Source organism: Podarcis cretensis (assembly GCF_951804945.1).
Source record: "Podarcis cretensis genome assembly, chromosome: 6".
In the NCBI taxonomy this organism is placed as follows: Eukaryota; Metazoa; Chordata; class Lepidosauria; order Squamata; family Lacertidae; genus Podarcis; species Podarcis cretensis.
This window is the reverse complement of record NC_137175.1, coordinates 85,369,856-85,388,463: the sequence shown is the minus strand read 5'-3', so window position 1 is coordinate 85,388,463 and position 18,608 is coordinate 85,369,856.

Sequence of the window (18,608 nt, the reverse complement as noted above, 5' to 3'; positions counted from 1 at the left end):
ATAATGCATATATGGGGAGTGGACTTCCCTGATTTTGTCTATTGCCACAAAGGGTAGCACTGCAGGGAAATATATGCTCCTGGAAAAGGGACACTGCCGAGTAGAAGGTAGGGAAGAGGGAGCAATTCAATTCAGTTTGCAATTTCAATCATTTTGGGGGTGCTATGGCCCATCAGCTCCTGTCTGGGTGTCCTGACAGAATTACCTTCCATTGGATCCCTTTAATGGATCCATTGGATCTGATTCCTTGGAGCAGGAAGCCAGAAGACCACTCAATTCCCTCCAGCTGGCAATAAGTGTCCACTGTAACGTTCTGGTATTTCGCCAATTGCAGTAATACAAAGTGGCAGTTCATAAAGATGTAACCGACTAGAAATTAATTCATATTTACTAGTGTGAGTCTTTCCCTTTGATTTTTTTTCTTCTTCTGGGAAAGAACTTTTAAAAAGAAATTTCTTCTTGGAAAGTTACAAAGGCAGAAGCAAGAAACATTCCCGTCTTCAAAAAAAGAGGCTGTCTTACTTCCTTATTTTCTTTCTGCCTCCCTTTTAGTTCCTTATCAAAGATGTTCAAAGACTGTTCAAGAATCTAGACTTCAGGATGCTTATCCAAACTGAACATCTATCCCTTCTGAGATTAGCTCATGAATACAGTAGTTAACTTGCTGTCAAACCATTCACAGATTTTTGTTGGGGTTTTTTTTTTTTTGTGTGTGTGTGTGGGGGGGGGGTAATCCAATGTAGTATAACTCTGTTCAGGAAGAAAATAAAGGCTTATGACATGTACGGTGTTGATTGCTGCCATAGAAGTGCTGGTATTTAAGTGTTGCTAAAGTTGTGAGTTTTGAAGTTTTACACTAAAGTTACAGTCATACTCAGGGCTAGCGGGAAAGAGACTGAGTACTAAATGAGGAAACTCTTGATGCGGATGTCATCTTTGCCATGAAGTGACCTTAGGCAAGCTACTCCCAGCCTCAGTACCCGCATTTGCAACATGGGGATAATAATTATGGTTTATATTACATGAGTATTGTAAAAACTACATCTAAAAAAAAAGGACCCCTGGACAGTTAAGTCGAGCCAAAGGCGACTATGGGGTTGCGGCGCTCATCTCACTTTCAAGCTGAGGGAGCCGGCACTTGTCCACAGACAGCTTTCTGGGTCATCTGGCCAGCAGAACCAAACCGCTTCTGGCACAACGGGACACCGTGACGAAGGCCAGAGTGAATAGAAACACCGTTTACCTATTTATCTACTTGCACTGGTGTGCTTTCGAACTGCTAGGTTGGCCGGAGCATTGAGAACACACCCCATTGTGGGGATTTGAACCACCGACCTTCTGATCAGGAAGCCCAAGAGGCTCAGTGGTTTAGACCACAGCGCCACCCTAGGGATCTAGGGATGCTTCCAGACTATCACTATTTGTGGTAGGCCACTATTTTAAATTACATAACAGCAACTTCAGATTGCACAATTATTATTGATTTGGAGCACTTGCACAATAGACCTGCTTCCCAAAACCCAAGCAATTTTGTGATAAGGAAAATGATGTGAAAATGCCCTGGAAAGTGTGGGATGACAATTGCTTGATTCAATAACTGAAGGAGCGTCTCCACCCCCATCGTTCTGCCCGGACGCTGAGGTCCAGCGCCGAGGGCCTTCTGGCGGTTCCCTCACCATGAGAAGCAAAGCTACAGGGAACCAGGCAGAGGGCCTTCTCGTTAGTGGTACCCACCCTGTGGAAAGCCCTCCTATCAAATGTCAAGGAGATAAAGAACTACACAACTTTTAGAATTTTATTTATATCCTGCCCTCCCCAGCCGAAGCCGGGCTCAGGGCGGCTAACAACAATAAAACAGTACAAATGTACAGCACGAACAACACTCTAAAATCATTCATTATAAAATTAATAAATTTATTATTATTATTATTATTATTATTTAACATTGCCATAAACACATTCAATAAGTGTTTATAATCTAACCTGGGGTTTCCCAAACTCGGGTCTCTTGCCATTTTTGGACTACAATTCCCATCATCTCTGATCACTGGTTCTGCTAGCTAGGGATAATGGAAGTTGTAGTCCAAAAATGGCCAGAGACCCGAGTTTGGGAAACCGTGATGCAACCTCTCCACAAACTTTGGTGACATCCATATCATTCAATAAACCTCCCACAGCCCCCCTGGGAATTTTAAGGGTGTGAACCTCACAAACCTACAACTCTCAGCACCCTTGACAAACTGCAGGATTTTCCATTACTTTTAAAGTGGCATAAGAGTGCTTTGAATGTATGGTGTGAATGTGACCTGTGTGCAAACAAATCAAGATGAATGCTCTATAAACAGGCCATCTGGAAGCCACCTAGATAATACATGGGAAGCACTTTGAACAGTAGTTAAGCAGTATTATGTTAAATGGCAGTATAGCTGTGTGTGAGGGGATGAACCAGATAACACGAGAGAGTAAACTTTCAGTTTGCTTTGAAATACAGCTAAACACTTAGACATAATTTACTTAAATGCAAGGCCATTAAGATGGCTGCAGAATGAAAAACAAATAGGTACTAGGTACAGTGAGGAGAGAATGGGGAACTGAAAAAGAAGGGTAAGTAGTTGAAATACTGAAGGACTAGACAATGTTTTAATGCCTGGTTTCCAGACCTTCTGCTTTTGAAACTGACATATTGCCCTGGCAATGATAGAAGGGTGATAATTTACATTCTCTGTGAATCTGGATATACATCCCAATGTGCTGCCCAGCAGGAAAGCACTAAATCTGTTGAAATCCCCTGGCGGATGCCCCACTGTCATGTTTTACTGTATCTACACAAACACCCAAAGATGTTGATTCATGTAATAAGCATAAATATCAAAGGCAGCAAGCTTCCTGTGAGCTACTTTGTAGATACCCAGAAAAGGACATAAAACTGGAGTGTCCCAATATAGTCTGATAATATCTCTTGAATTTAGCCATTTCACGTGACCAATACTTGGATTAGGAGAAGGTTAGTGTTTGCAATCTTGGGGCCCACCAGTTCTCACAATATTCCGGAGCCCAGAGCTGCTTAAACCACTCATGGATATCTGAAAAAGTGTGCATGCATACAAAAGCTTATACCAAGAACAAACTTAGTTGGTCTCTAAGGTGCTACTGGACAATTTTTTCACTCATGGACAGTCAGTCTCTATGATCTGACATCATCTAACAGTTAGAGCTTCATAGGCATGGAAGACCCATACTCAGATCAGTGGCATAGTATGGAGGGGTCAGAGGGGTTGTTCTGTTGAGCACAAAATTTGAGCACACACACAAAATTTCAGAAGAAAAAGAAACCACTTTGAGGGCTTTCTCTTTTTTTAACAATCAAGTGGTGTGAAAATTTCATGAAATAAATAAAACTAGAATAAATGACCAGCACCACTCTCCCCTCCCCAGCTTCAATCTCCCTGCTCACCATCACTGCCATCACCCAGCCCTGAGAGGAACCACGGGTTAGGGGGCACAATGCTTGCCTTGCCCTGGGCGTTGGCAACCCACGCTATGCCACTGACTCAGATTGAGGTCATTGAGGTGGCAGAGGAGTTGACATATTAGCTAAAATGGTGAGGAACTAGACTCAGCTGGAAGGCCAGATTCTGATGTGGCAAACCCAACTTTCAGTCACCTGGCATCATATTGACAGCAGGTCATTGAAAGTTCAAGCCAGGGCTACAAAGAGACATTTTTCCTTTGCAGTCCCATCTTGAATTCAAGCCAAAGTTTCAAAGTAAGAATCTTGGAGCTTATCCATGCCTGACATCAGATGCCCACGAAAGGTGGGTGTGGTCACTCAAAATGGGCTGGTGGACCAACCTTTAAGGGCCAAGGGAGGAGTAATTAAGCCCATGGGATGGAGGTTTCCCACCAGTGTCCTACAGAGCTTTCACACTGTCCTACCTTTGGGGTGGGATTCCATCACATATGTATTCAGATTCTGCAATTATAAGTAACTGGGAGGCCTTGTTCAATAAACCCACTTTCCCAAAAGATCAGCCTTTTTGCAATAAGGAAAGTGATGGGGAAATAACACTGAAAGTGTGAGGCAACACTTGCTTTGATGCAGCAGTGTCTAACTTCCTAGTAAAGAAATCAGAACGCATTCTCATTAAATAGCAAAGTATAATCTCCCTGCAAGCAAATCAGGATGAATGCTCAATAAAGCAATCATCAGAAAGCACCCCCAAAGATCCCAGCAAGAGGTGGCCATTTGCCTTTCCAGAAAGTGCACAAGATATACATGTAGAAAATGTTATAGAAAATACTTTGAGAATCAAGGGGGGGGGGTTGTGTGTGTGTTTTTACAAAGGAAACTGTGCATTAAAAAAAAAAAAATCCACATGCTTTGATTGCAATTTGGTAGAGCCACTGGGATTCAAATAAATTTATTTGGATGTCTCCTCTAGCCTGTGGCTCAGCAATTGTTCATCTTTGATTTCGGTCATTCGGTCTTTTTCTACTTTGCAAGGGAAGAGAACAAGCATGTGCAAAGGTCTTGTAAAAATGAATAAAACTACAGAAGACTGAATGTGGCAAAGCTTGACCTGCAGAAAATGTACTGAAGTGATTCATTCACCGGGAGAAACTCAAGACATCCCAAATGCCCAAGGATGGTGAAGTGCTATGTGAAGGGAAAGCAACTCAGGATATGTGAAATTGGTCAGAAAGTAGGTGAGTGCCTTGGTTTTAGAACAGCTTGGTTTATGAACAACTTGGAAATTAAACGCTGCAAAGTCAGAAAGAGGTGCTCCAGTTTGTGAACTTTGCCTTGGAAGCTGAGCATGTTCCGCTTCCTGTTGAGTGTGTTCCATTTGTAAATGGAGTCCCCCACTGCTTCCTGTTGAGTCTGTTGGCTGTGGAGTCCTGAGCACCCACGCAACACAGAGGTGATATTTGGAGCTTTTGTTTTTGCTTTTTTTGCGTGTGTTTTTTTTTTTGTGTGTGTGTGGGTGGGTTTTTCATTTTTTGACTATGATTTGTTCATCATTTTATGGGACTGACTTGTGACTGTGGCTTGTGACTTTGTTTTTGTGACTTGTTTTTGTGACTGTGTGGAACCCAGTTCAGCTACTGATTGATGATTGTGTGACTGCAGAAATGGATAAAAGCCCTCCACCCAAACAATGACTACAATCAGTGCACGTAAAATTTTTTATTTTTTATGTTTATCATCTACAATACTGTCTTATTTATTTTATAGTACAGTACATTGTTTATTGCTTTCATTTTATGGATCAATGGTCTCGTTAGATTGTAAAAACCATGTTAAATTGCTGTTTTAGGGGTTGTTTTTAAAAGTCTGGAACAGATTAATCCATTTTGCATTACTTTCTACGGGAAAGCACGCCTTAGTTTTAGAGCGCTTTGGTTTTGGAATTGACTTCTGGAATGGATTAAGTTTGGGAACCAAGGTTCCACTGTATGTGTTTGACTGAGATATTAAGTTGTTGGGTTGGGTTGCAGTATAGCTTCTATGATTTAGTGGGCTGGTCAGGCTTCAGAAGCAATATCCCACTGGTTTTCTACCTTCAACTCCTGTTAGACAAAAAGACCTACATTGGCTCCCAGTACATTTCCGAGCACAATTCAAAGTGTTGGTGCTGACCTTTAAAGCCCTAAACAGCCTCAGCCCAGCATACCTGAAGAAGCATCTCCACACCCATCGTTCTACCCGGACACTGAGGTCCAGCGCCAGGGGCCTTCTGGCTGTTCCACACTTCAAGAAGTAAGATTACAGGGCACCAGGCAGAGGGCCTTCTCAGTAGTGGCGCCCACCCTGTGGAATGCCCTCCCATCAGATGCCAAGGAAATAAACAACTATCTGACTTTTAGTAAGACATTTGAAGGCAGTCCTGTTTAGGGAAGTTTTTAATGTTTGATGTTTGACCATGTTTTTAATATTTTGTTGGAAGCTGCCCAGAGTGGCTGAGGAAACCCAGCCAGATGGGTGGGGTATAAATAATAAATTACTACTACTACTACTACTACTACTAATAATAATAATAATATTTTGTTCTATTAGACCACAATGAAGGAATGATTTGCACCATCTCAAAAGTGAAGTTGAAACAGAAGCTGAGTTTGGAACATACATAGAATCATGATTATTATTTTTTAAGTGATGGACTGTACTGATTTTAACCAAATTTTGCATGTTGGTTTCTGAGATTAAGGAGTAGGTTTTCATCTATGTTTTGATACATTTGGACACCATTTCAAATCAAGATGGCTGACTGACCCCTTCAGAACTGTACTAAGTTTAACGACTGATTTCAAAACTGCACTAATTTTTTGGTTTCTTACCATTTATTTGCAATGCTGGGTATGAGGCTGCTAGTACTATATATAAAAACAGCCAAAGGGCACTCACACACTATGGTACTGAAAACATTGAATTTATGCTGCAAATGAGATGTGAAATAGTTTACTTTTCTTGCACTAGGAATGAACCAGGGGGCATGTGTATGTTTGTTAATTCTTGTTTGCAATTTGGTTCTCCGGAAGCTCAGCTGCAAGATCACTGGGAGAAACATAATTTGTACCCACTGACTGTCTGTGTACTTAAAGGCCATGGAGTTTTAAAATGCATAAAAAGGTAAAGGGACCCCCGACCATTAGGTCCAGTCGCGGACGACTCTGGAGTTGCGACGCTCATCTCGCTTTACTGACCGAGAGAGCCGGCGTACAGCTTCCGGGTCATGTGCCCAGCATGACTAAGCCATTTCTGGCGAACCAGAGCAGTGCACAGAAACGCCGTTTACCTTCCCACTGGAGCGGTACCTATTTATCTACTTGCACTGCGTGCTTTCGAACTGCTAGGTGGGCAGGAGCAGGGACCGAACAACGGGAGCTCACCCCGTCGCAGGGATTCGAACCGCCGACCTTCTGATTGGCAAGCCCTAGGCTCAGTGGTTTAACCCACAGTGCCGCCTGCGCCCTTAAAATGCATACCAGGCCCTTAATGGTATTTGTGTATGTGTGGGTCTCTAGCAGTAGTTGAATTGTAAAAGCTGAGGTGGGAAATGATATCTTCATAAACAGTTCTTTGAATTAGGGGTTGAAATCAGAGTTGTACTCAAGACATACTGATCTTCTAGTGTTAAGTTCTGCCTTGTATTATGGATGTCAAGATAGCTTAGTGATACAGGATTGATAGGTGATAGGCAAGCTTTTATCTGTGCAGAGTTTCATATATTTTGTGTTTAATGCATTACTTTCTATGCAGTATTTTTAGAGCTTTGAGAAATGCCGCCTCTGTATTATAACTTTGGAGGCCCATGGGTTGAGTTGAGAGGAAAGTAAAATTCCAGTTATTATCGCTATGCTGCACCGGTTCTGAGATTTGCTAGTTCATTCTACTTGTACCACTGCCTCCCAGCATAGCAGAAGGAAATTGTGGAAAATCAAAGTACAACTGAGAGCTTATTGGAACAGCTTATTGCTGTTATTTAGTTTATTCATTTATATACAACGTAATTCTCAGATGGCTTCTATGCAGTTTACAAGCCATTAAAACTGACTATACCACAAGTTTTTTTGTTTGTTTTGTTTTTTAATGTATAGGCTTCCTCAAAAGCAGAGAGTCCATCCCCTCCTAAAACAAAATACGTCAGAGCAAAAGTTTATTTTCTTCTCCAGTATACACCTTACCTGCTCTATCTAGAAGTAACATACAACCAATTTTTAATGCGTCATTTATCAATCTTATGTTCCCATCAAAAGTTTATGGATGAGCTCTCAGACAGGGCATAATACTTGTCTCCCCCTCCTTCTCTGCCCCCTCTACAACACTTTTCCATAAAGAAGCAGAATAAGCAAAGCCACAGTAGTATTTAGCAACCAGATATGACTGGATTTCCTGAAGTGGAAGGGACTAGAGAGGCAGGCATCTGTGTGACCTTCTAGTTACCGCCACACATGCAAGCAGTGTTTTGAATATCCCAATTCTACTTGCACATGTTATAACAGGCAGCTTAACATAGCAGCCTAAGAAGAGAGTCATGGAAATGGACCACATTTAGCACAGCTGGTCTTGTTACCAACAGTGACTCTCCAGATGAATCCAGGAAGTCCACAAGTAGGACAATGACCGCTCCCCACATTAGATGGGTGGCACCCTTTGCGTGGTCGCACGCAGCCCCCTGGACACCATGCGGCACCATTAGCACAGGCTTGGCTTCGCCTTCCCCAGGTGGGATACCTGGAGGTCTCCGCCTACCTGAGCCAGTTGCCCAATCCTGCCTGAGGAGGCGTTGCCAAGGTGATCAGGCCAGGCAGGGGGAGGGACCACCTGCCCACACAATAGGGGGGGATCTTACCTGGGACTTGTCAGTTGGCTCCAGAGCTTCTCCCACCCTATCCACCCCCAGTTAAGACTTCTTTTGCAGGTTAACCTTTTCTCCACAGGTACGCAGGCGCTGCTACGTCAAGGTCGCTGTTGAAGGGCTGGAAAGGAATTCTCCTGCATTGGCAGGTTTACCTTTCCCATAGCAAAAAGTCACAACTTTGGAGGTATCAGGCCTTGGGCAGAATCCTTTAGTCTACCTTCCCTAAATGGGGGGGGGCATGCAGCAGTGACCCACGCCCCCTCCTCTTTGCAATACCAGGGTTCCCCATTAAAGGGGTTGTTTGAGGGGAGGCTTTGGCCTAGAGGTTGTCATTGCTCTCCCCTGTGACGGCAGTGTAATGGGGGCGGGGTCTCTCTGCTTGAACATATGTTCTCCAGAGCCAGCCCATTCCCCCCCACACTGCATAACCCTGATGTTCCCCAGATCCCCGGCGGGGGACTGGGAGGGATAAATGCCCAATGCCTGAGCCAAGGTCTACTCACATCTGAAACATAATAAAGTTGTGGCCAATTTTAATCCCATAGCGCGTTGTCTTGAGTCGTTATTCCACACGAGGGATGCCCAGGATTTGGGGGACTCCGCCTGCCCATGCAATGAAAGAACAAATCTTCCATTTTTTGTTCCCCAGCACCTGGAAGTCAGAGTTATTCTCTTTCATGATCATTGAAAATATTCATTAGTGATCCCTCTTACTGGTGTCTAAACCAGTAGCCACAAATTACAGCCCAGTAGTTGAGCGCCTGTCTTGCATGCAGAAGGTCTCAGGTTCAATCCCCAGCATCTCCAGAGTAGGGTTGGTAGAGAACACTGTTTCGAATCCTGGAGAGACAGCGCCAGTCAGGGTTGGCTGTATTTAGCTAGATAGACCAATGGTCTGACTTGGTATTCATCACAAATGAAACAATAAAACCAAAATAACAAATAAAACCAACCAACCAACAGAAAAACAGTAGATGCAATACAGGTTTTTTTGGCACTCATCTGTCTCAAGAGTCAATGGAGTGCACCTCTGGGGGTTTAGTCTAGGGGGACATTCCCCAGATTTGCAAATCTGTCCCCAGACAAATTCTGTCCCCGGAATGTGCCCAGATTTGCACACCTGTCCCCGGGAAATGTGGCAGTGACAGCCTTGGCAGCCCAGAGCCAGCCTGGAAGCGCAGTTGGCTCTGGCTGGCTTCAGGAGCTGCTCGCTGCTCACTGCTGTGGCGTCCTCCATTTTTCCTCGCTGGAAGTCCCCATATGATGTGAGCAACACATCATATGAGGACTTCCAGTGAGGAAAAATGGTGAGCGCCACAGCAGTGAGCAGCTCCTGAAGCCAGCCAGAACCAATTGCGCTACCAGGCTGGCTCTGGAATGCTGAGGCTGCCGCCACCACTGCCAAAGGGGAACTGGGGATATCCGGCACTACAGATCTCCTGCCCCCTTCCCCCTTTGTTTTGACTGATCAAGGGAGGCTCGGGAGTTGCGGGCGGGTGGCTATTGCCCAGTATTTTAAAAATCTGTGCATTTATGTTTCACAGGATGCGAAAGGGCTTTGCATCTTTATACAATATGCATGTGTGCTTGGGCCCAGGGTCTTTTGCCTCACCATCCCCACTACTGACTCCCTGTTGCTACTCAGCTTCAAAAAAAAAAAAAAAAAAAGGTGTCCCTGGATTCATTGAAAAATATCTGGTAACCATCGTTTAGTCAAACCACTGGAAAGCAGAGCAACACCTTGGGCATCAACTTGGCTGCGGCAGTTGCTGGAAGGAGACGTACAAGACGCCACCCAACCATTTTAGGAAGGAGCACAATCATATGGCAATGAATTCCATCACTGAGCAAGGGCATAGAATTCAGTGCTAAAAATAGCCTGGCAGTTTCCCTGCCATCAGATACTAATTCATCTCTTTCAGGATATCATCTTAGCAGGTTGCACAATCATGGTTGATTTTTCCAAAAAGAAGTTGACCCACTTTCCCAAAAACACAACTTGCTTGACATTGTGTAAAGCATACATTGTCCTTTACAGTTTGCTGGGGGGTTTTCGATCCAGAATTGCTATCGGTGTTGCGTTCTTGTTGTTTTAAAAAAGGAAACAAACACAACTGACTACCTATCTTCATAACAGATTGCAATTATCTCGCCACATTTAGAAACGGAAGATCTGCAATGACTGATGTCAGATCACTTAAGCAAATTAAGAAATGATCCCTATCCATATTGTAATTTAGTTTCTTCAGATATGAAGTACATGGGCCATCTATGAATGACAGTCAAACAATTAGATTTAATTCTATTCCTGAACAGAATAGAATTCTATTTAAAGAAATTGAAAGAAATGAGAGTAGGGAGGTGACTATATATATATATATACACATACACTTTTGTATGGAGTAAAAATGACTCAAGAGAGCCTTTGCGGGCATACATACATTACATAATTTATGTTCACTATCTACTAAATATTTGATTCTTTAATATTTAGACAGGAATTCAAGTGATGGAGCCCTAAAGGGATAAGCAATTCATGCTCCTGGAAGTTCCATTGAACTCACTGATGCTTACTTCCAAGGAAATGTGCTTGGATGGTCACCCTGCTGTTCGGGGCTCATGGGTCAGCTCTGTGTACATTTTTGTGGAGGAGGAGGAGGAGGAGGAGGAGGAGGAGGAGGAGAAGTTGTTGTTGTTGTTGTTATTGGGCGACTTGCAACAGAATATTAATCATAATAAAGTGATCAAACATTAAAAACTCCCTTCAGATGTCTTCTAAAAGTCAGATAGTTGTTTATTTCCTTAACATCTGATGAGAGGGCTTTCTACAGGGTGGGCACCACTACCGAGAAGGCCCTCATCACAAAGAGAGTTGAGTTACTCCAGCATGTCATTTCCAAGGGTGGAAGATCATTTCAAGCACATAACCCACCCCAGTCTCCAGCATGAAGTCTACAGTGGCATAGTCCAGAACTAGCTGTACCTCATCATCTACTGGTTGTGTTCATCTGTCCCTCACATGGAGGGAGGAATTGTCCTTCATGTTTAGTCTGGAAAACGCAAGTCAGAAAATCTTTTGAATTGTCTCTTCCATGATGAACCTGCCCAGAAGCTTCACTCTTTCGTGGAGGCTCTCCTCTGTGTCCCCTTAAGTTTGTATGCCCAAGAGAGAAAGCCTCCACAACGAACCATGGCTTAATGCAAGTGTGCAGGTTTCCAGAAATCACATATACCAAGGTTAGTATTAAAGTGGCCCCTTCCTTCCTCCCCCCACATACAACCTGTGTGGTGGGGTAACCTACACTAAGCTTTAAAGATTTGTATGTAATGGAAAAGGGAGGGAGAAACACTGTGTGTTTGTGTGTTTTGCAACACTCTTAAAGGCAGGGGGAAAACTCTAATACACCTCAAAAACTTAAATGATGATAGTCTGCCACCCTGAAGAGATGAGGGATTTTTCTACCACTCCACAGTCTTTGGAGCATTTTCATTTTTATGCTTGCAGCCCCATAAAGTGTTGAATAAAAAGTAGACAATACATTTCAGCCTGGCATTATCAGACGCTAGAGCAGTGTTTCCCAAACTTGGGCCTCCAGCGGTTTTTGTACTACAATTCCCATCATCCCTGACCACTGGACTTGCTAGCTAGGGATGATGGGAGTTGTAGTCCAATAATAGCTGGAGACCCAAGTTTGGGAAACACTACTCTATAGAGTCACTGCTACTCAGCGTCACTGTACGCAATGGACTTATTATTTGGTTGTGCATGTAAGGTAACTTCCTATGTTAATCTGAGTTTTCCTACACACAATCTAAATCAGTGGAATTTTCTGGAAAGGGGAAAAGAGATACACAAAATGAAAGTCCTGTTCACCATTGCAAGTGTCACATCTTTCTGTCTCTGCGGCTGGCAATCTTTTCCAGAACTTACGTTACAAATTATAGTGAATTGCTTCATATCTTGGGCTCTGCTCTCATCTACACTATCAATCATGCTGATTGTTGATATTCTGGGGCGAATGCACATGTTAAAATAACACTAAACTGACTTGAGGTCAATTGCATAAATCCATGTTGTCTCTTCCTTGTAATTTTGTGATAATTTCATTCTGATACACGTTGTCCTGGATAGTTGGAATGAAAAAGGGAAAGAGTTATATGCTGATGGGACTACAATTATGGGCCCAGTTCCTGAAATGCTTGGTTGTCATTGCACCACTGGACAGGATGATTGTGTGTGTGTGTGAGAGAGAGAGACCATGAATTATTGTTGTCACATGAAATGTGGTACAAAAAGTGAAAGGGGTGGATAAATGACCGCTGTAATGATCATCCAAGTGGAGCACAATCATGTGAGATGGCATGACTATGATGCTATGTCAGGAAGAACAAGAAGCTTGGGAGCAGTTTACAGCCAATACATGCAGGTATTGTCATCAGACTTTCTATTTTACTATATTTCATAGGTTCCTTGACCATCTATGATCATAAAGAAAAAGCTTGTGCGCATACATTTTACTTTATGAAGCTCTTTAGATATGTTAAAGATACTTGCTCAATATGGGTGCTTTTAGATTATTGGAACAGATTGTTTCTGTCTAATGACTTGACACCCTCGGACCCTTGGCTTCGTGACTCCTTGCTTCCTGACCCTCGGACCATTGGATTCTTGACTCCCGGCTCTTGGACCCTTGGACTCTTGGCTTCCTGATTCCTGGCTTCTGGACTCCCTTTCCTGCTCCCACCCCACCATCTTGCCCCTGGTCCTGACGTCCCCAGACAGGACTTCAATCGCCCATGAACCGGACTGTGACAGCAAGGAATCTTATCATCCAGAAAGATACAGTAACCATTTTCAACCATCTCATTAACAATAATCCTGCCTTTAGAGAGGACACTTGTGCACGATGCACAGAGTGCCCAGCTTGCCACCCCCAGAAAGTGCAACAATGGAAAAATGAAACCACATATGGGTAAAACAGCCACAACTTTATTGAATACAGGAGGATGCAACGGAACTAACCCAATCTTTGGACAAAACAGGCCATGGTCAGAGCTCTCTTTTAAGGCTGAGGTAAGCCCTGCCTTTGCTAGAAATCTGTCAGCAGCAAGTACACCCTTGGTGAATCCCATGAGACCCACCAAGTTCAGATGCGGCTGCTACCTCTCTGGGACTGGCTGTGGAGGCCTCACAAGATGGCCGCGCCATGGAGAAGTGCAGAGAAGCCTTAGTTGTATTGCAAACCCACATTTTAAATTTGTGAGCAATAAAATGCTCTACCAACTGCCTAATGCTTCAGACATTTAAATAGGCTCATCTACTACCCATTCCGGGCCATATGACCCAGAAGCTGTTTGCGGACAAACACTGGTTCCCTCGGCCAGTAAAGCAAGATGTGCACTACAACCCCAGAGTCGCCGCAACTGGACCTAACGGTCAGGGGTCCCTTTACCTTACTACCCATTTACCCCAGAGCAAGTTCACAAAACTCTTGCAGAGTAAGTAGGTTGTAAATTGTGCCCAAAATTTCCCTCCAGGAGAAAGAGGGAAATTACGGGGGCAGGAGAAGTCCAATCATTTTGACTGTAAACTCTGAGTGTATTTTAACTGTATAGTGGTTAACAAAGAGGCAGGTGCTAACTCTGGAGCACGGGAAAGCATGTTTTGAACAGAACACTTGATCTCATTTCAGTCTCTAGTAAAGAATGTTACAATGATGAATGACTTCCAATTCCCTCACATTCCTTCTTTCCAGTGTTAACAAAGTTTTACTCTGTACCGAACTTCAGTTCTACGTCATGTGGATTGTAGTACACACAATGGAAAATCTTAATATATGAGAATGGAAAAATTTCTACCAGTAATAGGGGTTGTATGTGATATTAGTGGTAGGGACACAATTGGCGCTGTGGTCTAAACCACTGAGCCTTTTGGGGTTGCTGATCAGAAGGTTGGCGGTTTGAATCCAGGCAATGGAGTGAGCTCCTGTTGCTCTGTCCCAGCTCTGTCCCAACCTAGCAGTTCCAAAGCATACCAGTGCAAGTAGATAAATAGGTACTGCTGGGGTGGGAACGTAAAACAGCATTTCTGTGTGCTCTGGCACTTGTCACAGTGTCCCGTTGCGCCAGAAGTGGTTTAGTCACATGACCTGGAAAGCTGTCTGCAGACAAACGCCGGCTCCCTTGGCCTGAAAAGCAAGATGAGTGTCACACCCCATAGCTGCCTTTGACTGGATTTAACAGTCCAGGGGTCCTTTACCTTTAAGGGAGGGACAGTATCTCTGGTGGAGGAAATGTCCTGCTCACTTTTGTTCATCTTTGGTCCTCACCCTGCACTCAATTCTTACCTGTGGCTCCTCAAAGCTGTTAGCACATGACAATGCTCCCTCCCCGGGAAATGGCTTTGACTGGCCAGCTAAACCAGGTGAGGGTAGCCTATGGGTCTCAAACCCTTTGGTAATTTAGGAACTTCTCCTGCATGCAAAGACTGGCTCCGGCGGATTGAGTGGACAAAATTAATAGTAGGTTCAATGGTCAATGGACACTGAGGTCCAGTGCCAAGGGCCTTCTGGCGGTTCCCTCACTGTGAGAAGCCAGGTTACAGGGAACCAGGCAGAGGGCCTTCTCGGTAGTGGCACCCGCCCTGTGGAACACCCTCCCACCGATGTCAAGGAGAAAAACAACTACCAGATTTTTAGAAGACATCTGAAGGCAGCCCTGTTTAGGGAAGCTTTTAATGTTTAATAGGATATTGTATTTTAATATTCTGTTGGAAGCTGCCTAGAGTGGCTGGGGAAACCCAGCCAGATGGGGGGGTATAAATAAATTATTATTATTATTATTATTATTATTATTATTATTATTATTATATAAATAAGGGAGGTGAGGAGCAGATGGGGCTCATCAATCTGGGAAGGTAGCCCATCTAGGAGAAAGAAAACTCTGGTCCTAAACCTATGCTGCCTTGCAGGATATTTCTGGGAAAAGAAAAGGCTAAGGAGTAAACCCTACACAAATCTGGAATGAAGTCCTTAAGATGGTTTGATGGTGACTTGTACACCGCCTTCCAACAACTCCTGCAGCCAAGCTGGTGCCAAACATATTGCCCTGCTTTCATTTAGACCACATCAGTGAGGCCGAGGGGGGGGGGCGTGTCTTGCCATCTGGGCAGCCCAGGAATTCCATACAGACCACCCAGGCTTGTGCCCTGGGTAGGTCACTTTGGTACTACTAACAGAATGGACTGCCTTCACCCTTGGAGGCACACTCTATTGCCACTTGATACAGATGTATGCCAATAAGCTGGACCCCAATTTGGCATCCATAAAAGAGCCCAGTTTAGCTCAGACCAATTGAGACGCTGCCAAATTTGGTTTGGGAGTATGAGTGCACTTAATTCTCCCCCCTATTCACTATTGAGAGCCAGCTCTAGAGCTGAAGGCATCATCCAGTAGGCCTCCTATATATGCACAGTGTCCTGTTTTATTGGAGCTTAAGGCTCACAGTGAAAGTTTGATGGTGCCTCATCAAGAGGTCAGATCAGGAGACCAGGGCATCTCCAGCACCTTGGAGGGCTCCTATGATCATATTGCTGAAGACTTGCAAGTCATTTTTTCTTCAGTCACCTAGCACTGGCCTTGCATATGTTGCTTAGATCTATAAAACCAATAAGCCTTCCCCAGAAGAGCTGTCTGGCTGTTAAAGGGCCCTCATCTTACTCTGCAGCCCTGAGGCTCAGGAGACAGGGGTACTATGGAAGACTGTCGCTCTGTATTGGTGGCAAGTTGGTAGGATCCTGAAGGCAGTTCTGGCAGTTCTTCCCCTACAGATGATGCTGGAGGCTCATCCTCCATTGTGTAGTGTGTGGCAATCTAGGTCATGACACCAGTTTGGCTGCCCTTTCTATGGTACGTCGAGGGTCCAGGAGACTCTTTTAGTCATTGTGTCGGTTGTGACCATGCTTTTCCTCCACAATGGTCTAGAATGATTGTAAGAGGGCAAGCTCACAAATTTAGCAAGGGCTGGGAATCACAGCAGCTAACTTCCTCATGAGGCAAGCCTGATGATGGTCGGTCATTGGAGAAAGAAAGGAGCTGATGGACAGCTATTAGCTCCTCAATGGAAGTCGTGAATCAGGCAGAAGACTCTTTCAGGCACAGAGGGAGAAGTTGCCAGGGTAACAAGGGGTATGATGTCACCACAGGAGAAAGTGTCGTTTGCAGGAGGCTTTTGAAATGAAGGTTGCCAGAGTGATGGGGGGGGATGCTGGAAGTGGGAGGGGTGAGTTGTTTTCTGCAAAGGCTGCTGGGGAGGAGGAGGAAGCAGTGGGCAGAATTCTATATGCACTGGCTAGGAGAGGCTGCACTAAGATACTGGGGGTGGAGCATGACTGTCTGCTCCTTGGACCCAAGCTTGCTAAAGATATGAGAGGAGCAATGAGAGACACTCTTGGGTTATAATTTTCTGTACTCCCTCCATTGAAGGCTTCAGGTGTAAATAGACTGGGGTGGCTCCTGCTCCAAAGTGCAGCATGGCAGGTCTGTCTGCTGATCATTTGGTGAGAGGAAGGACTAGATTTCATCGTCCCTTTGAACAGATGTAATGCTAGCATTTAACAGACTTGGACCGAAAATGCACAAATCTTGAGCTGAAAGTTGCAACCCCACAAAATGCGCGAACAGACTTGACATTGCAACCCTGGGATAAATAAATGTAGCTTATGACTCAGTGAGTTACATTTTTTTGTTTACAACCCTCGTTGGCTGTTCCTATGGTAACAAATCAATATTGTACTTTCTGTAGGTGGAAAGCATAGCACACAGGGATAAATATCTGCTAAATGACTCTGGCGCACCTGTAGACTTCAGTTCAGGTATTCCACATCCACACTGGGAGTTAAGCCAGGTTTATTTTTATGCAAATACGTTTGCTACGTGTATGCTGGCATTCCAACAGTGTTTCTTGCACTAAACAACAAATGTCTGGCTAATTCTGGTTCAGTATCAAGACCAGAAGATGTATGTCATCTTTTCACTGTAATTTTAACTGCTGTTGTAATTTACTGCTTGCTTGGACTGAAATGCTTTTATATTGTTATAGTGAATTGTATCTTTGCCTTTGTCCTGTAATTTTATTTGTGAACATGCTTAAGAGTTTTGGTTTTTTTGCCTGGGAAGATACCTGCATAGAAACACAGAACTGTAGAGGTGGAAGGAACCCTGAGGGTCAACTAGCCCACGAATCCCCCAACTTGGCCCTCCAGATGTTTTGGGACTACAACTCCCATCATCCCTAGCTAACAGAACCAGTGATCAGTGATGATGGGAATTGTAGTCCCACAACATCTGGAGGGCCGAGTTTGGGTGTGCCTGATCTAGCCCAATCCCATGCAGGAATCTCATGTCATGCATATTTTTTTAAAATGTCATGCAAAGTAACTAGTGCTGTGATCTGAGAAGTCAGTAATCTCTACATAGACTATGCTCTGATTTCATTTACCAAAGGTGTCATGGGCTTTGAAGACACTCGAACTCAGGACGCAAGGGAGAAATGTGCTAAGAGGGAGACACGCTTGGCAAATCCACACTGTGATCAGCTCCTGCCCAGAAACTAATGTCCCCACTGTGGAAGGACGTGTGGATCCAGAACTGGCCTCAACAGTCACATACGGACTCATTGTTAAAACCATGTTTATGGAAGACAATCTTACTTGGCTACGAGTGATCACCAAAGAAGAGAAGAAAGAAGAAGAAGAACTAAGTGGGTCTTTGAATTGATCCAGCTGGCTCTTCTTACATTCTGACATGCAGCCTTGACTCGTGTTTCTGGCTCCACTTCCTTGTCCCATCCATGGAGTGGCTATTTATTTATTTTATCACAAAAGTTGATAACTTTGCAGGTGCAGGGCAGTAAAGTAGTTCATCACATCATCATCATCAACTTTTATTGCGCTAGCCATAGGCCATGGCATCATTCAGAAAAATAACAAAAGGAAAAACAGCAATAACCATAAAAATCCTCAGGCACCACACATACAATATAAACCATGGTCACAACTACTAAGATTGTTTGTTGCATAAAATAGAATAGCAGAAGAGTCTCTAGTAAAATGTGCCAAATTAAATATCTGAATACCCTTTGCAGTTGACCGCTATTTTATCTAGTTCTTTCCTCCTGAACTTCTTAGCTGCCAATGCATAGAGTGCTACTTTGTAAGTCATCAGTATCATTCAGCAGCCATTTCAC